An 18,239-nucleotide genomic window follows, 5' to 3' on the forward strand; every position below is an offset into this window, starting at 1 on the left:
TCAGTAAGCATATACAGTTATACTATTACTTTTTTCGACATACTAAACTATGACTCGTGATGTTTTCGACATCCTATACTACGACTTTTTTCTCACTTTTTCCGACATGCTATACTATGTATATGATTTTAAGCAAACTTTAAACCTAGGGTGTATCTCCCCGAGCTAAGATGTTGCTTTCACAGATAAACATAATCTGAGATTGAAGGATCAAACCCCCTCTGTTTCTCCAGACTTTTTCATTTTCTGTCCTCAGTAACATTGATCAATAAATACAACATCAAACCACTCTATTTAGAACTTCGCAAATAGCTCAGTGTGATAAATATGTGGTACTTTGTCTGAAGGTTGTGGGTTCAAACTCTGTGAGAATCATTTGCTTTTAAAACCCAAATTGAAGAAGTAAACATATGCTATGAAACAGCAGTGCTGGTGTCAGATAAGATGGCTCAGTGTGATGTAATGCTGGTTGGAAGACCCCAATGGTCATGGGTTCCAACCTGATTATGGTCTGCTTGATTTCAGGTTGAACACCCAAAATGAAGAAGTCAAATACTATACTATGACTTTTTACATACACTATACCTACTTTTCGACATACTATTTTATACTATCCTTTTGACATAATATACTATGACTTTTTTCGACCATACTATGACTTTTCGACATACTATCTATGACTTTTTCGACATACTATACGACTTATTTTCGACATACTATACTATGACTTTTTTTGACATACTATAATGCTTTTAATACTATGACTTTTAAAATAATTTTACTTTTGACATACTATACTATGACTTTTTCGACATACTCATACTATATATTTATGACTTTTTTTCGACATACTATACTATGACTTTTTTTCGACATACTATAACTATGACTTTTTTTCGACATACTATACATTACTATGACTTTTTTGACATAACTATACTATGACTTTTCGATATCTATACTATGACTTTTCGACATACTATACTATGACTTTTCAATATATTATATACTATGACTTTTTGACATACTATACTATGACTTCTACATGCTATACTATGACTTTTTGACATACTATACTATGACTTTTATTTTATACTCTTTTTCATGCTAGCTTTATGACTTTTATGACCATTTTATAATTTTATGACTTTTAATCTTTTTCAATAAATTAGGTTTTTATCACTTTTATAGACATATTATACTATGACTTTTTTATCACTTTTATAGACATATTATACTATGACTTTTTTATCACTTTTATAGACATACTATACTATGACTTTTTTATCACTTTTATAGACATATTATACTATGACTTTTTTATCACTTTTATAGACATACTATACTATGACTTTTTTTCGACATACTATACTATGACTTTTCGACATGCTATACTATGACTTTTTTTCGACATGCTATACTATGACTTTTTTTCGACATACTATACTATGACTTTTTCGGCATGCTATACTATGACTTTTTTACATACTATACTATGACTTTTTACATACTATACTATGACTTTTTTACATAACTATAATTATGATCTTTTTTTTCGATAATGCTATACTATGACTTTTCGTACATATTATAACTATGACTTTTTTTCGACATACTATAACTATGACTTTTCGATACTATTTATGACTTTCGCATACATATACGGATTCTTTCAGCATAAGAGCATACTTTGCTCTTTCGACATACTATACACTTATGACTTTCGACATACTATACTATGACTTTTTCGGCATATTATACTATGACTTTCCGCATGATACAAGACTTTTCGACATGCTATACTATGACTTTTTTGACATACTATACTATGCTTCTTTGTAGGGCTTTTTTCGACATGCTATACTTTATGACTTTTTTGACATGCATGATTTTATGACTTTTTCCGATATGCTATATTATGGCTTTTAGCTTTTTTCGACATATTATACTATGACTTTTTTCTCACTTTTATAGAGATACTACACTATGACTTTTTTATGATTTTTTTGACATACTATACTATGACTTTTTTTCGATCATAATTTATACTTTATTTAGAATCTTTTTTACATACTATATTTATGACTTTTTTCGACATAATTATATTATGACTTTTCGACTATATACTTATGACTTTTTCTACATACTATATTATGACTTTTTGTGACTTTTTCGACATACTATAATTATGACTTTTTTCTCACTTTTTATAGACATACTATACTATGATTTTTTTCGACACAATATAATTATGAATTTTTTTAATACTCATATATACTATGACTTTTTACATACTATACTCAATACTCTTTTTTACATACTATATTATGACTTTTTATGACTTTTTTCGGACATACTATAATTATGACCTTTTTTTCGACATACTATACTATGACTTTTTGACATACTATATTATGACTTTTTTATTTCTTTTTTGACATGCTATAATTAGGACTTTTTTTTTCCGACATGCTATACTATGACTTTTTTTCGACATGCTATACTATGACTTTTTATGACTTTTTCGACATGCTATAACTATGACTTTTTTATGACTTTTTTTCGACATGCTATACTATGACTTTTTTATGACTTTTTCGACATGCTATACTATGACTTTTTTCGACATGCTATACTATGACTTTTTTATGACTTTTCGACATACTATACTATGACTTTTTACATACTATACTATGACTTTTTTTCGACATACTATACTATGACTTTTTTATGAATTTTTTCGACATACTATACTATGACTTTTTTATGACTTTTTTCGACATGCTATACTATGACTTTTTTCGACATACTATACTATGACTTTTTTATGACTTTTTCGACATGCTATACTATGACTTTTTTCGACATGCTATACTATGACTTTTTTCGACATGCTATACTATGACTTTTTTTCGACATACTATACTATGACTTTTTATGAATTTTTTTCGACATACTATACTATGACTTTTTTATGACTTTTTTTACATGCTATACTATGACTTTTTTCGCATACTATACCTATGACTTTTTATGACTTTTTTCGATATACTAACTATGACTTTTTTCGGACATGCTATATGACGTTTTTTTCGACATGCTATACTATGACTTTTTATGACTTTTTCGAGATATACTATACTTTTATGACTTTTCGACATACTATACTATGGCTTTTTTATAGACTTTTTTCGACATATTATATATTTGAGCTTTTTTCGACATATGACTTATACTTTTTCATAATTACTATTTTATGGACTTTTTCTTGTATATTAATTTATGCATTTTATGGATTCTTTTAGATATTACTATACTATGATTTCTTTTCAACTTTTTTGAGCATACTATACTATGACTTTTTTCGACATACTACATACTATGACTTTTTTCTTCGTATGCTATACTATGACTTTTTTTCTCACTTTTAATAATATAAATTATGACTCTTTACATACTATACTATACTAGCTTTTTTTTATATTACTATACTATGACTTTTTTATGAATTTCTTCGACATACTATACTACGACTTTTTACATACTATATTATGACTTTTTTATGACTTTTTTCGACATACTATACTATGACTTTTTTTGACATACTATACTATGACTTTTTTTTGACATACTATACTATGACTTTTTTACATACTATACTATGACTTTTTTATGACTTTTTTCGACATGCTATACTATGACGTTTTTCGACATACTATACTATGACTTTTCGACATACTATACTATGACTTTTTTAGACATACTATACCATGACTATTTTATGATTTTTTCGACATGCTATACAATTCAATTCAATTTTATTTACAGTATCAATTCATAACAAGCGTTATTTCAGGACACTTGAGTACGTCTAGACCACACTCTATAATTTACAAAGACCCAACAATTCCAGTAATTCCCCAAGAGCAAGCATTCAGTGCGACAGTGGCAACGAAAAACTCCCTCTCAGGAAGAAACCTGGGACAGACCCAGGCTCTTGGTAGGCGGTGTCTGACGGTCCCGGTGGGGGGTGTGATGAACAGAGGCAATAATAGTCACAATAAAGATAATGGATCAGTGACTAGAAATAGTAGTTGTAGTAGTTCATGGTCCATGAAGTGGAGCACTCGCAGGGTGTACGCAAGAGGGCAGGTAGGATCGCAGGGCACCGCAGAGCCGCGTAACAGGGCGTTTTCGACATACTACACTATGACTTTTTACATACTATACTATGACTTTTTACATACTATACTATGACTTTTTACATACTATACTATGACTTTTTTCTCACTTTTATACATACTATACTATGACTTTTTACATACTGTACTATGACTTTTTACATACTATACTATGACTTTTTACATACTATACTATGACTTTTTTCTCACTTTTATACATACTATACTATGACTTTTTACATACTATACTATGACTTTTTACATACTATACTATGACTTTTTTCTCACTTTTATAGACATACTGTACTATGACTTTTTACTCACTTTTATAGACATACTATACTATGACTTTTTACTCACTTTTTTCGACATACTATACTATGACTTTTTTCAACATACTATACAATGACATTTTTTATGACTTTTTTCAACATACTATACTATGACATTTTTTATGACTTTTTTCGACATACTATACTATGACTTTTTTCAACATACTATACTATGACATTTTTTATGACTTTTTTCGACATACTATACTATGACTTTTTTTCTCACTTTTTATAGACATACTATACTATGACTTTTTGCAAATAGCTCAGTGTGATAAATACATGGTGTTCTGTCTGAAGGTTGTGCGTTCAAACCCTGTGAGAAGCACTTAACTTTAAAACCCAACGTGAAGAAGTAAAAATATGCTATGAAACAATGGTGCGGGTGTCAGATAAGATAGGTCAGTGTGATGTAATGCTGGTTGGAAGACCCCAATGGTCATGGGTTCCAACCTGATTATGGTCTGCTTGATTTGAGGTTGCACACCCAAAATGAAGAAGTCAAATACTATGCTATACCATGACTTTTTTATGATTTTTTTCGACATGCAATACTATGACCTTTTTTCGACATGCAATACTATGACCTTTTTTCGACATCACAATTCAATTCAATTCAATTCTATTTTACGTTATCGAATCATAACGCTGGTCCTAACACTTTATGTCAGACACTGGTGCATCTAGACCACACTCTATAATTACAAAGACCCAAAACAATAATTCCCCGCAGCAAGCATTCAGTGCCAGGAGGGAACGGCAAACTCCCTCTCAGGAAGAAACCTGGGACAGACCCAGGCTCTTGGTAGGCGGTGTCTGACGGTCCCGGTGGGGGGTGTGATGAACAGAGGCAATAATAGTCACAATAAAGATAATGGATCAGTGACTAGAAATAGTAGTTGTAGTAGTTCATGGCATAGCAGAGCACTGCAGGGTGTCACAGGACGTAGCAGGGCGTAGTAGGACGCAGCAGGACGTAGCAGAGCACTGCAGGGTGTCACAGGACGTAGCAGGACACTGCAGGGTGTCACAGGACGTAGCAGGGCGTAGTAGGATGCAGCAGGACGTAGCGGAGCACTGCAGAGCGTAGCAGGTGTAACGTTTTTTCAACATGCTACACTATGACATTTTTCTCACTTTTTTAGACATACTATACTATGACTTTTTTATGATTTTTTAGACATACTATACTATGACTTTTTTATGATTTGTTTGACATACTATACTATGACTTTTTTCTCACTTTTATAGACATACTATACTATGACTTTTATAGACATGCTATACTATGACATTTTTTCGACATACTGTATTATGTATATGATTTTAAGCGAACTTTAAACCTAGGGTGTAGCTCACTGAGCTAAGATGTTGCTTTCACAGATAAACATAATCTGAGATTGAAGAATCAAACCCCCTCTGTTTCTCCAGACTTCTTCATTTTCTGTCCTCAGTAATGTTGATCAATAAATACAACATCAAACCACTCTGTTTAGAAATTAGAAAATAGCTCAGTGTGATAAATATGTGGTACTCTGTCTGAAGGTTGTGGGTTCAAACTCTGTGAGAATCTCTTAATTTTAAAACCGAAATTGAAGAAGTAAAAATATGCTATGAAACAGCAGTGCTGGTGTCAGATAAGATGGCTCAGTGTGATGTAATGCTGGTTGGAAGACCCCAATGGTCATGGGTTCCAACCTGATTATGGTCTGCTTGATTTCAGGTTGCACACCCAAAATGGAAAAGTCAAATACTATACAATGACTTTTTTCGACATACTATACTATGACTTTTTTATGACTTTTTTCGACATACTATACTATGACTTTTTTATCACTTTTATAGACATACTATACTATGACTTTTTACATACTATACTATGATGACTTTTTTCGACATACTATACTATGACTTTTCGACATGCTATACTATGACTTTTCGACATGCTATACTATGACTTTTTGACATGCTATACTATGACTTTTCGACATGCTATACTATGACTTTTCGACATGCTATACTATGACTTTTTTCGACATACTATACTATGACTTTTCGACATACTATACTATGACTTTTTTATCACTTTTATAGACATACTATACTATGACTTTTTGACATCCTATACTATGACTTTTCCACATGCTATACTATGACTTTTTTCGACATACTATACTATGACTTTTCGACATACTATACTATGACTTTTTTATCACTTTTATAGACATACTATACCATGACTTTTCAACATACTATACTATGACTTTTTTCTCACTTTTATAGACATGCTATACTATGACTTTTTTTTGACATACTATACTCTGACTTCTTTATGACTTTTTATGACTGTCACGACTGGAGGCAGGAGGAAGATTCTGAAGATTTATTTAGGCGAAACAACTTAAAACAAAATGTTTCCTGAGTTAAAAATCCAACACACAGAAAAAACTTACACTTAAAAAAGCAAAACCACTAGGAAGGAAACTACACTGGTAGAGACAACAATCTAGACAAAGGGAGCACCTAGACTAAATACACAAGACAATGGGTACTTCCCAGGTCCTAAAATTTTAGCCACGTTTACTTCACTTGCTTCCCTTCCTCACGTCTTAGTCCAGCCCGCCAAGGAAGCTTTGGAGAGCCGTAAGGAAATCACGCGAAGAGAAAGGAAACGAGGAAATGTGTATTTAGAGGGATGAGACGTCCTTTCCTTTGAAGCGTCACGCGAATTTGTCAGCTGTATGGGCGGCTTCCAGGAAGGCTGCTCTCGTGTATCCTCGCTCATAGCTCCTCAGAGATCCCTCCTCCATCCTCCATCCTCACTCCTTGGGGCAGGAATAGGAGCTTTGAGACGGCCTTCCTGAAGGAGGGCCAGAACAACGGTTCAGCCGAGGACTGAGGAGCTATCAAATATGGGAAGCGAGATCCAGCCTTGAGATCCACCCGATGAAGGGTGCAACGAGAGACAGGTGACAAGAGGGCTTTGCACATGATCACAAAGGCAGGGATCATCCATCATCAAAACCAGGATCATGACAGCGGTAACAAGACGAGGACCGGTAACACAAAGGCAGGCTGACAAGGTTATACACAAAACAGGTGTACCAGGGAAGACATGCTGGGCAGGGCTATAGAGGCACATAAAGTCAGAGGTGGGTAGAGTAGCCAAAAATTGTACTCAAGTAAAAGTACTGTTACTTCAGAATAATATGACTCAAGTAAAAGTAAAAGTAGTCATCCAAATAATTACTTGAGTAAGAGTAAAAAACTACTCAAGTACTGAGTAACTGTTGAGTAACGTCTGGTTTATTTTTAACACAAACATTCAATCAGACAGACAAAAATAAAAAATAATCATCTTTAGGCAAATTATAGTTCATCCAATCAATTAAATAAATTAAAATTAATTAATTAATTACAAAATAGCTTAAATTAAAATAATCCAGGTAAATTCAAATACTTAAAAAATAAAAATAATAAAATAAATTAAAATACTTAAAAAATACTTAAAAAATAAAAATAATAATACATAAAACAAAACAAGGTAATGTAGCTGCTGTTTGGCACTTTTACTAAGGTAAACATGCTTTCATTATGAGGCCAGAGGCCTGTACTACGAGCTAGGGATTTTCTGTATCACTTAAAGTGGATCACAGTACGGTTCAATGGCCGTTGGAACTCATGTTGGACGTAACCTGTGGGGTAGGGGAAAGATCAAGGAAAGCACTACACCAACAACTACACCAGATAACCACGCCGAAGACGCGGAGCTGTGGGGGAGGAGAGAGGGAGAGAGAGGAGAGAGAGAGAGAGAGAGGAGAGAGAGAGGGGAAGAGAGAGGAAAGAGAGAGAGAGGAGAGAAAAGAGAGGAGAGAGAGAGAGGAGAGAGAGAGAGAGAGAGAGAGGAGGAGAGAGAGAGAGGAGAGAGAGAGAGAGAGGAGAGAGAGAGAGAGAGAGAGAGAGAGAGAGAGAGAGGAAAGAGAGAGAGAGATAGAGGAGAGAGAGAGAGAGAGAGAGACAGAGAGACAGAGAGAGAGGAGAGATTTCATCAAAATCCAAAAACGTGCAATCAAATATTCTACATCAAAAACAGTGACCCCCCACTCCTACCAGCAGAAAGCCCGGCAACACCCAAAAGAGCTGAGCAAAGAGAAGAGTCCTCTACTCAGCTGGTCCTGATGCTCAGGTCACCTCCTGACCCCGTTCCTGCCTCTAGGACCAGTCTGGGAACCAAACCAATCAGAGTTAACTCAGGATTATAATCACAACAGAAACTAAACTACATCACCAACTGACAACACCAACAAAAGCACAAAAGCAAAAATGCAGTGCTACCTGTCCCTAAAGAGAGAGTACAGTGTAGCAGACTACTCCTGACCACAGTGACCGGATACCAAACTGAGATCTACATCTGACCAAGTACAGACTCAGTGAACACAGCCTGGCCACATCGGTGACAGGCCGCTACAAAACAATCATGGCTGCCCAAAGAGGAGCGCTTCAGCTGTGTAAGAGAGACAAGTCGAGACCTGAATCCCTGCACTTCCTGACAGAATGCACAAGAGAGCTGCAGCCGGGTCAGAACCTCAATATTCCCCCAAATCACAAACAATACGACCACATTTGACCAAATAACCAACATCAATAAAAATGCCGATCTTGCTGGGAGAACAGCCAGAGAGCTGCAGTCTACAGCAGAATATGTCTTGCCTGCCACACCTGAGGAACAGTGAGTAACCACCCCACACACACAACACACACAAACACACACACACACAAACACACACACAAAAACACACACACACACAAACACACAAAAAAACACAGACACACACAAAACACAACAACACACACAAACACACAAACACAGACACACACACACAGACACAAACACAGTACCATCTGCCATGTGCTGTATCATAGGGTGTCAAACAACAAAAACAACAATCCCCCAAACTGGATGAAGTGCAACATGCCTGCCATGCTTTGCCAACAGCATCAACATGGCACACAACAAAGCCTTGAACTGAATCTGAAAAGAAGAGAAAAAAAGAGAAAGAGAGAGAGAGAGAGAAAAAGACAGAGAGAGAAGAGGGAGACAGAGAGAGAGAGAGGAGAGACAAGAGAAGGAGACAAGAGAAGAGAGAGGAGGGGAGAGGAGAGGGAGAAAGAGAGAGAGGAGAGAGAGAGAGAGAGAGAGGGGAGAGAGAGAGAGAGAGAGAGAGAGAGAGAGAGAGAGAGAGAGAGAGAGAAGAGACAGAGAGACAGAGAGAGAGAGAGAGAGAGCAGAGAGAAGAGAGCAGAGAGAGAGAGAGAGAGACAGAGAGAGAGGAGGGAAAAGAGACAGAGAGAGAGAGAGAGGAGAGAGAGAGAGAGAGAGAGGAGAGAGGGGAGACAGAGAGAGAGGAGAGAGAGAGAGAGAGAGAGAGAGAGAGAGAGAGGAGAGGAGAGAGAGGGGAGAGAGAGAGAGGGGAGAGAGAGAGGAGAGAGAGAGAGAGAGCAGAGAGAGGGAGAGAGAGAGAGAGGAGAGAGAGAGAGACAGAGAGAGAGAGAGAGGGGAGAGAGAGAGAGAGAGGAGAGAGAGAGAGAGAGAGAGAGAGAGGGGAGAGAGAGAGAGAGAGAGAGAGAGAGAGAGAGAAAGGAGAGAGAGACAGAGAGAGAAAAAAGAGAGAGAGAGAGAGAGAGAGAGACAGAGAGACAGAGAGAGAGAGAGAGAGAGAGAGAGAGAGAGAGAGAGACAGAGAGAGACAGAGAGACAGAGAGAGAGACAGAGAGAGAGAGAGAGGAGAGAGAGAGAGAGAGAGAGAGAGAGAGAGAGAGAGAGAGAGACAGAGAGAGAGACAGAGAGAGAGAGAGAGAGAGACAGAGAGAGAGAGAGACAGAGAGAGAGACAGAGAGAGAGACAGAGAGAGAGAGAGAGACAGAGAGAGGTGTGCTCATACAGAAACATTTAGAGACCGACAACCCCGTTAACATTCCCTGATGGGTATATTTATGAAATATATAGATTTTAATGGGAGGGAATTACATATCGGCTATTTCTCGGCTTCTTGAGCCGTGTGTCACGGCACAGCGGTTTGAATTATGTTTTTTATATTTTTTATTTGCTCTCACGATCGCTCCCACTGCCAGGGTTGCAACTGAAATAAAAGGCTAAAGCAACGGCAGTTTATGGAAAGCACAAGTGTAATTATGGTCAGATGTTGTGCCTGACTGACGGGGATAAGTGAAATTGATAAGCGTTGTGATGTAGGTTAGCCTACGCATCTACAGCGTCGCCTATTTATTTATTTTTTTGCCAGCTGTCGTCCTGTTTTAGGAAGCAGAGACTGTTTTGCGTTTTGTCTGTAAAACCGTGTCTGTGTTCTTCATATTTATGTAGAATTATAGTTTGCTCTTCTTATGTAAAATATGTGGCTATTATTGGTCATGTTGTGCAAACATCGCCTCTTTTATGTGAACACGCGCCGCTAGATTGGGAAACCCTGATGGTTGATTGAACTAGTTGTTAACCACCATTATATAGGCCTATGTCAGTGGTCGTGACACAGCTTGCGGGGCCGCCCGCGGTTGTTAGGTTAGGTGAAGCCGGGTAACTGAAAGAGATCCAGGACACGTTGATCTGGCCTCTGGGGTGTTCCTCCTCATCTGTGTCTGCATTGCCGATGGTTGATTCTGACATTGTCATTTTTGTTTTGCTGCGGCTGTAAAGGGGGTAAGCTTCGCTTCAGAACTCAAACCTCCTATGGCGCCATTTTGACGCTACAAAGAGATCACCTCCCGTTAGCATTCCACTGACTAGCATACATTTTGGCGCCACTTTGACAGCGAATAACTTTACATCAGAAATGTTTAAAGACTCTATTTGTCCGTTGTTTATTTCTAAAGAAACACGACAATGTATTAAAGGCTCCATTACCTTGTACCTCACATTATGGCTCTGTAGCAGACGCTTTTATAAAAATAGGCTAACGATTGGGTCATAACCACGAGACTTACTGTCGCACAGTAGAGGAATTACCGTATAGTACAGGAGAAGCTTGCAGGCAGTTTGGACTTACATTAGCGGTTTAGGTTTAATTACTAATGTTAACTAGCATGTTAGTGATCAGTAATTAGCCTGTGTCTATGTTATCTCCTTACATACCTACGCTCTCCGTCTCTTTAAGATTGGGAATGATTGAGATTTCTCTTGGCACAGCTACCAGAAGACTTCACACTTTCAGACAGGTTGCTCACGTCACATCTACGTTGTCTCTGTCAGTTGGAGGCTGCTCAGTAAAGCTGGCCATCACCGGAAAAGTGCTTCTAATATCCTTCACTGGTCTCCGTCCAGAGCAACGGGGTCTTTTGGTCCATTTTATATATGTCAATGTTTCCGATGTCCATGAACGCACGGTGAGTATGGTCACGTGAAGAGACTGCACAACTACGTTTGATTGGTGAAACACAGTCACCGCCTACCAAGAGTCTGGGTCTGCCAAGGTTTCTTCCTAAAGGGAGTTTTTCCTCGCCACTGTCGCAATAGCTACTGCTAATGCTTGCTCTTGAGGGAATTACTGTAATTGTTGGGGCTTTGTAAATTATAGAGTGTGGTCTAGACCTACTCTTTCTGTAAAGTGTCTCGAGATAACTCTGTTATGATTTGATACTATAAATAAAATTGAATTGAAATTGAATTGAATTGAATCACGTGGTAGAGCCTTTAGCGGAAGTCTCTCTCTCTGTCAAAATAAAACATTAAAATGAGGCGTATGCGGGGGGGATAAAAACAATGACGCATAGAATACCAAAGAGGTAAAAAGAAAAGTAACGAGCTCGTTGTAGCCTAATGTAGCGGAGTAAGAGTACAGTTTCTTCTTCACAAATCTACTCAAGTAAAAGTAAAAAGTATAGTGATTTAAAACTACTCCTGGAAGTATAATTTTCTCAAAAACTTACTCAAGTAAATGTAACAGAGTAAATGTAACTCGTTACTACCCACCTCTGCATAAGGTACCCACAGGACAAACACAGAAAACTCACACAGTAAAACACAGTAAATAAAGCAAGGAACAGATAACCAAAACACACCAAATCAGAAATACTGTCACATGGTCTTAAAGATATATAATAATCAAAAAGTCCAAAGGCCTCTGGCCACAGAGCAGGATCGTGACAATGACATACTATACTACGACTTTCTTCTGACACACTATGATATGACTTTTTCAGATTTACTATATTGTATATGATATAATATACTATGGTCATAAGGTCAATAGAGTCAGAAATCAAGAAGTGGAATATGTGAGACGGTGGAGTAAATGAGGCCTATGCTACGACTAGAGTCTGTGGACTGAGAGTCTGACCCTGGAGCAGCAGAGCGGTACATCACTGCTGCTCCAGGTATTTATTTATTTTTTAGACAGAAATACGAGGTAGGACAAAGCACCTTGGTGAAGATTACTCGACTGCACCAATCATCCATCACGCTAAGGCTTGTCCTTGGAATACATAATGTAATGATAATCTGATCCAGTATGCAAATGAAGGCTCAGTGGGGTGAGTGCAGGGAGAACAGTCCACCTGCCACACAACACAAGTAGCCGCAAACTGCAGATCTGCAGTCAGATTACAGTCCTCAGTGGCTTTAAAGCAGAGAGGAATGCAAACTGAGTTTAAAAGGCATTAACTGATGTTGTCTGTGTAGACAAATTAGATGACCAACAACATTATTCAATGCATTCTCATATTCTCATATGATATCGTACGAAAACTTACACACAATACATACGATATCCTACAAAATTACAGCAACAGCCATCTCTTCTTCTTCTTCTTCTAGGACATGAACTCGGCTCCCCTGCTTGAAAGTCCCTTTTTTTATGACCCGAACATCCACCCCAACCACCTCCATACATTGATCTTCACGCTCTTATAAAGCGGCAGTCATCGTGGTGCATACAGTAATAAATACGTGGAATACATATGAAAATTACAGTGCATTACTTTTCGTAGCTATTTGTACAAATGGTTGGTGAGAACATTATTTGCATGTAATTGTAGCTTCTTTATGAGATTAGCAGTATTCTAAGCAGCATGGGTTAGCATCAGAGTTGGTTTTAGCAGCTCTATTTCTAATCCATGTCAGAGCTGGTGTCTCCTCAATCTCTTTGAATGAATGCAGCATGACTGTCACGCCAAATTAGGTAATTAGACTGGGTGTCTGGCACTGGTGAAACCACAGCACACACATGCAGAAATGTTGTGGTGGCCATTTTCTGTGATTGTGAGAATATCAAAGAGTTAAAATGTGCTCCACCTCCCACAGATGTCCCATTAAAATGCTGCTTATGTGTTAAAACATCAGTAACAATGTTCCAATAATATGAAATGTATATACTAATATGACTCTGAACGGGACCATTCTGCCCAACACAGACTTTGCCTTAGATGAAATCTTGAATGCAAGACTTTTACTTGTACCAGAGTATTTTTACAGAGCGGTATTTCTACTTTTACTTAACTAAAAGATATGAGTACTTCTTCCACCAAAATCCTGCTACATGTAGCATAACAATTTGAAAGATGCTACAATGACAAAGTAAATATTTCAGTATCCTTTACTGGGCTTACTGGAAATTCTTCATCCTCTGCTATTGAGAAATGTGTGTTTGTTGGAGTGTTAGCCGAGTGTTTGCAATGCCAGTTAATTCTGTTCAACCTTGAACTGTTGCCCTTTTTACACATCCAAATCAAACACAAGCCAAGCAGTATATCACTTTTGCTAGTCTGAACATCCGTTTATTGTTTCGTCATTTCAATTACCTTCAGAGTTCAACAACCTGTGAACAGATTTCAGTTTCAAACCAAACAAGACCTTTGTCTCCATCACGATGCATCATATTTATGACCTTTTCTCACAGGATGAAAACACTGTCACTCCCTTTTCTCTCATCGCTCTTTCATCTGTGCCAACCAGGCGCTGCTGCTGTTTTCATTTTAAAGTCCCGTGGCCCGTAGAAAACCTTCATATTTACAGCTTTAAAAGGGAATCTAAAATGTCACAAGCTGGAGTGATTCCTGTCCATAAAGTTTTCATAAATGTCACAGCGAAACGAAACAGCCAAGAGCAATTAGGTGTTTCCTAAAAGGCCACCCTTTTTCACAATAAAACGTTTCTGACCGAAGCACAGGAAGAGAGAATCTGGTGAAACAGCAGCTTATTCATTGAATTATTTCAATAAGCAGTGTAATTATGTTAGAATCTTTTCTCTAGATGTACAGCAGTTTTTTTTTTGTTGTTTGATGTTTTTACAGCGCACAGAGGAGCTCTCTTTCTATGTTTGTGCACTCGGTGAAACTGCTTGACCACCATGCAAAAGTCAAATAGCTATTTTGGTCAATTTACACAAAATAGCTTTATCAAAAATGGTTATAACTCCATCACTAATTACTTTAATGGTCAGTTACACTGGCGGCCAGTGATGACAGACCAATCAGAGTCTCGCTGGGGCTGATTGAATATATCCTCTTCAGTCTCCTAGCAACAAAGCGGGCCTCTCCGCCTGTTGATTGGCATTAACAGGTGCTGCTGATAGTGCAGTTCTTTAGGATCAACGGGAGCATTTTTGTCAAATGTGAATGATGATTTAAAAAATATCTGAACAATGATTTTGGTAGAAGACAGCCTTGTTAACACTCGAGTGCGATCTCTTAATAGTCAACTTTTCACGGCGTCAGAAAAACAGCCCTGTTTTCAGCTTTGTGAAGATGCATTTCCCAGCGGATCCAAGAGGCTTTTTAAAGACTTTATGAAGCTTAAGACGGAGGAGAAAAGACTTCATCCTTCAGTTTATCACAAACACTCAACATCAACACATCTGGAGGTACATGGTGTTCACTGGAAAGGAAGGGGAGGAAACACTGTAAAATAACTAAAGCTGTCAGACAAATGTAGTGGAGTAAAATGAGCAATATTTACATCTGAGATGTAGAGGAAAAGAAGTATAAAGTAGCATAAAATGGAAATACTCAAGTAAAGTACAAGTACCTTGAATTAGTACTTAAAGGTCCAATGTGTGGGAATTTCTCCCGTCTAGCGTTGGGATCATATTGTCATGTTTACATGGACTTTCAGTTGGTTGTCATGGACTTTCAGTTGGTTGTCATGGACTTTCAGTTTGTTTTCCCATTCACCGTCATCAGCACTCATCATTCACACCTGCACTCCATCAGACCACTGATCACTCACGCCTGCACTTCATTATGCCACGTCATCAGTTCACCACCTGCGCCTCGTCAGTCCACCATCTTTATAAGTAGCAGAGGCACGTTCGCTCTCGGTCTGGTCTTATGTTTACGTCACGACACTTAGACTCGCTCTCAGTAACTACTTGTTGTACCTGTCGGAGTGCTGCGTGTAGACCTGCTCTCTGTTCCTCCTGTTGGATTTTGTGTAATAAAGTTCAGCTTCACTTATGGTGCGTTCTTTTTGTCTTGTAATCGCGACTAGTAGGTCGAGCGTGACGTCACATCCGTGTCGAAAAACGAATAACCAGCGGGGTTGTTGCGTTCTTTTTGTCACACAATACTACGAGTCGGAAAAAAGATAGATTTTTGTAAGATTTTTAGTAACATTTACGATTCTATTCACCCAGTTATTGACATATTACACACATATATTTCACAGTTTGATACATGAAAATTACGTTTTGATTAACGTTAACGTAAGGCAGCTGCTCTGCTTTCTGTTCAAGACTCGGCTTAAAGCCGTTGTTGTCATATAGCAACCGAGCGTCTCTAGCCAATTTCAGCTGCACAAGCTACAAAATAACTAATGAGGTGTTTTTAAAAAATAAAAAAAAAAAAAAAAAAAATTAAAAAAAAAAATAAAAAAAATTTTTTTATTTTTAATAAAAATAAAAAAAAAAAAATAAAAAAAAAAAAATAAAAATAAATTTTTTATTAAAAAAAAAAAAAAAAAAAAAAAAAAAATATAAAAATAAAAATATATATTTATTTTTTATAAAAAAAAAAAAAAAATAAAAAAAAAAAAAAAAATAATATTATAAAACTTTATTTTAAAATAACTGAGGCGGTATTTAACTCTAATATAAGACTGTAGAGACATGCCTATAGGTAGCAGTATACAGCTTATGTTTAACTCCTAATAAGACTGTAGTGACATGTCTATAGGTAGCAGTATACAGCGCTATGTTTAACTACTAATAAGACTGTAGAGACATGTCTATAGGTAGCAGTATACAGCGCTATGTTTAACTCCTAATAAGACTGTAGTGACATGTCTATAGGTAGCAGTATACAGCGCTATGTTTAACTACTAATAAGACTGTAGAGACATGTCTATAGGTAGCAGTATACAGCGCTATGTTTAACTCCTAATAAGACTGTAGAGACATGTCTATAGGTAGCAGTATATAGGCGCTATGTTTAACTCCTAATAAGACTGTAGAGACATGTCTATAGGTAGCAGTATACAGCTATGTTTAACTACTAATAAGACTGTAGAGACATGCCTATAGGTAGCAGTATACAGCGCTATGTTTAACTCCTAATAAGACTGTAGAGACATGCCTATAGGTAGCAGTATACAGCGCTATGTTTAACTCCTAATAAGACTGTAGAGACATGTCTATAGGTAGCAGTATACAGCGCTATGTTTAACTACTAATAAGACTGTAGAGACATGCCTATAGGTAGCAGTATACAGCGCTATGTTTAACTCCTAATAAGACTGTAGAGACATGTCTATAGGTAGCAGTATACAGCGCTATGTTTAACTCCTAATAAGACTGTAGAGACATGCCTATAGGTAGCAGTATACAGCGCTATGTGTACCACTTCTTCATTTGGTTACAACAAAGACAAAAGTGCTTAAAATTGTAGATAACCCCAATGTTTACTACGTGTGATGCACGACGTAGCCATCTTTGAAAGTGAGCTCGGGGTCCTCTGAGTTCAGACGACTTGACGAGTCGTAAATACGACCTCGGGGGGCGGGGGGGGGGGGCGTTCTTTTGCAACTTCCGGGTCGTACGCTCGGAAAACAACTCGTAAAACGACTTCGGTGGACAAAAAGAACGCACCATTACCTCCAGCCTGACTCCTGCTCCTTCCGTGAAACATATATCGCAATCAACTCTCTCGCACCACGCAGTTCAAAGTAGGTATTACAGCTACGGTAGCCTTCATGCTTCAAAAACTTGGTCTCTTGCTCTTTTCAATCTCCTTTTTCTTTTTCTGGGTGAAGAAGAAGAAGACTCCTGTTCCTGAAATTTGGATTTTGAATGCGTGTGGTCCTCCATGTTTCCTTCTTCAAACTTGCCGGGGGCCGGGAAGCTACGATACCCGTTAGCAGCATTAGCAGCAGCTGGGAGTTTATCATATGACAGCAAAAAAACATGAAAGGCGGAGCAGTATGTCCTGTATGTCCCTTACCGGCTACCGTATTTCAAGATGGAGCATGAATATGGAGCGTCTACCCCAGTTCATGCAAACGCAAATGTAAAATTTCCAGCCAAAAGGAATATCTGGACTTGATGGTGGAGGTAAATATTCATGAAAAAAGGACAAAGTTTGTGAACGGGCAACACAGATTTTGATAATGAACAACTAAACACGCTACACACTGGGCCTTTAAGTAAATGGCACATCCAGGCTCCCATCCTCCACATCTCTCTCTCATGTCGCGGCTGCGGCCCTCAGGTTCATGTTGAGTGTC

The sequence above is a fragment of the Perca fluviatilis genome, chromosome 17 (assembly GCF_010015445.1).
Source record: "Perca fluviatilis chromosome 17, GENO_Pfluv_1.0, whole genome shotgun sequence".
Classification (NCBI taxonomy): domain Eukaryota; kingdom Metazoa; phylum Chordata; class Actinopteri; order Perciformes; family Percidae; genus Perca; species Perca fluviatilis.